We start from the raw sequence: 3,317 nt of genomic DNA, 5'->3' as shown, positions 1-3,317 counted from the left end.
GCCGGCGTGCGGGCTCGATGGCCGGTGCTGAGGGCTGCAGCCAAGCAGTCGCCCGCCTGACCGAGCATCAGGGTAAGACTTCATGGAGGACCGCATGCGCGTCCACAACAACCCCCGCACCACAGCCCCGCCAGCCGCCAGCAACATGCGGTATGCGGTAGGGACAGGCCTGGGGGTACGGGGTGGGGCCCCGAAGCTCTGCTGGGGGGGTGGGACAGCAGGACAGGGGTCTCTTGGTGGTCCCTGGGTGAGGCAGCCAGGATGGTGTCACTGGTTTATATTCAAATGTCATCATGTTTATTTGATAGAAAACATTGTAGTGAGTTGAGTCAGTTGTAGACGAGTCTAGACAAAACAGGTGTGCAGGATGAGGATGCAGTGACACAGGCCAGCTGAAGATGTTCACAGTTCACCCCAAGGAGTTTCTGTTTAGGAAGAAGTAATGATTCAGCAGCAGGACTATCCAGAAGAGTTAGGCTCTGCATCAAAAACAAAGGTATGAACAGCAATAGAGGGGCAGAAGGGGATCTCCGGTGTCAAGGAAGAATCTTTTCTTGTCATAACCAAAACTATTTGCACTTGAAAATTTTTGCTGGAAAGGGTTAAACAAAACTGAAGAAAATGCAGAAAAGTGGATGTTTGATGTTTAGTCCACCTTACCACGACAGGAAAATGTGACCAGTGAGCAGCTAAAGGATGAGTACTCCCAGGAAGGCTTGGAAACATGCACATACTGGGATGAGTATGTTGATGACAAAGAGTGCCATTTGCTTGAGTGGGTTTGAAGGCAAAATGGCAGATGTGGGGGCATAACATTGCATGTGAAGAATCTTGTGAAAGACACTGCACCCAGGTTTTGTACTCAGGAAGAGGAAAACCAGGAAAAATTTTGAATAAAGGTATGCATATAGAAATATGGTTAGAAAAGATTAAAGGCCTTAGGTAGAAAACAGTGTCAGCAGCCAGTGGAGTTATTGTAAGATCCACATAGTACGTAAGAGTGAACTGAAATGTACAAACACCCATAAACTTTGGCAGTAAAACACAGGATCTTTTACATAAGACATAAAACTAGGTATTTTAATGATAGAAGAAACTTGATGAAAACCAGTCATGACTGGAAGACAAATGCCAAAAATCATTCATGTTCAGGAATCAGAAGTTTTGTTAGCAGTGGCAGACTGCAAAGAAGTAAGAGGTAATAGAATGAGTTACTGCCCAAACATTGGCATGTTTACCCCATGAATATGCCTTTGTAGTGCTCTGATGTGTGTTTAAGGCTTTACCATAGGAGGAGTAAGTATTTGTTTCCAGAGGTTCTCTTAAAAATACTTAAAATATTTATACATCTGAACCTACAGTAGCTGTGCATTTTTACTTTGAATTAATTTTTTATAGCAAATAGAAATCCTTAATGACCCGTTTAATAACTAAAAAAAATTTCATGTTTAATTGTGACAGTAATTTCTTACCTGAAGATGAAAGTGCATTTGAGACATATTTTCAGTTGCTAGCAAGTGCTCTTACAAAGTTAATTTTCAACAGTGAAGGGGGAAAAAACTCGTCTACTGAAACCAGTTCATATTTCTGTGCTGCAACAGGAGAAGTCAGTGAAAATAAAACACAGGTACTTGCCTAAATAAGAGAAAGTATTTCTTTATGAAACTTCAGCATATGATACCTATATGTATTTTATTGCCTGACTAGTTTTATCTGATTGTTTAAAATCCAGTTATAACTTAACAATGCACACCTATTTCACCTTTCATGTTTTGCAGAATCGGGATGCAGCTTTGGCAAGGACTGCAAGGACATGGGCAAATAAATGCATTTTTAAACGTAATGTATACTTCAGTGGGGAACATCAGTGCCATCCTAATTTCGTATCTATTGGAGAGAATATTTGGGTTAGAAGTCATCAAGCATTCTGTGTTGCTGATGCCATTAAAATGTGGTACAATGAGGTCAGTCTGTGTTTTCGCAATGCAAAAACATACCAAGCCTAGTGGTCATTACACTTGGATAACAGTTACCTTCGGTAAAATGTCCTGTATAGTGCCTACCAGATGAATCAGTGGGAGCTGTAAATAATATAGTTGTAGATATGGTTTGTAGTGACTGGCAGCTTGCTGTCTTTTGTAATCTGAAGCAGTGGCTGTACTGCCAGTTACACCTGGACTGGTTCACCTCTTTGACTTGTATAATAATCCATTCTTCTTGTCCACAATATTGGCCTCACTGAAAGCTTCATTCCTTGTTTTATGATATCAGCACAACATAATCTTTATAAAATAATTGAGTTCTCTAGCTGCGAAGCCATCCAGTTCAGAATTCTGTAAGTTTGGAGATGCTTTTTGAAATAATCACAGTAACTGCAGAATGTCTGTGGGTACTCCTTAGTAGAAATGTTAACAGAAGAAGAAAATCTAGCCAAAGTAAATTGTATCCTTTACAAATCTTGTAAAAGAAGGAAGGGAGGAAAGAGTGCATCAACAACAAAAGAGGTAACTTATGTTGTATTTCTGATTTCTCAGTGGTAATTCTGACAAACTTCTGATGAGAAAGTAAAACTTTTCTTTGAACACTGAATATTTTAAATGGATTTATTCATTCCTGTGCTTAAAAAATAAGCTGTGCAGTAGGTCTAGTTTCATCTATGAGCAAGCACAATATTTCACTGACAGAACAATCATTTTAATGTCAAGTTGATCTTATCTAGTAAAAATGACTCTCTAGTTTCTTATCTCAGTATTCAGAGATGCTTAGACTGCTCTCTGTGCAAATTACAGATTAAAATACTGTGCAGTATACTTACAGTGAACCTGTTACGGGACACAACCGTAGCTGCGAGATTCTTTTTAAGTAGACTTTGGATTGTGAAATGAAAATACATAAAGTTACCAGAATGATTTACAGAGCATTTTCTGTTTGTGTCTTTTTGTACCTTCTTACATCTTTTCTCACTTCCCCTCAAGTATTAATTCTTGTTTCCTGCCCCTGGTTCTGCCTTTAATAAACTCAAAAGCAAGGCTGGAAGATTTAAGTTTTGCTGTTAATAAAAAGTGGTAAATCTTTAGAAGATTAGAACTAGACAGTATGTTAGGAAAGTATTTTTCATTATTTCTCTGGAACAATAAATGGTAAAAGGTTACGTAGCAAGGTAGTTCCTAGCGTTTTAAAATTTGCTGTTCAGCCTTGTGTACATAGAATCCTGGAGGTTTTTTCACATTTCTCTCGGAGTGATGTTCACTAAAATGTTAATGTATTTCAGGCAGAATTACAAACAAATCTAATCATTGGGAATAAAAAAGTTGAGT

Source organism: Athene cunicularia (genome assembly GCF_003259725.1).
Source record: "Athene cunicularia isolate RWA chromosome 1 unlocalized genomic scaffold, athCun1 chr1_part2, whole genome shotgun sequence".
NCBI classification, from domain to species: Eukaryota; Metazoa; Chordata; class Aves; order Strigiformes; family Strigidae; genus Athene; species Athene cunicularia.
This window is presented reverse-complemented; position numbering follows the sequence as displayed.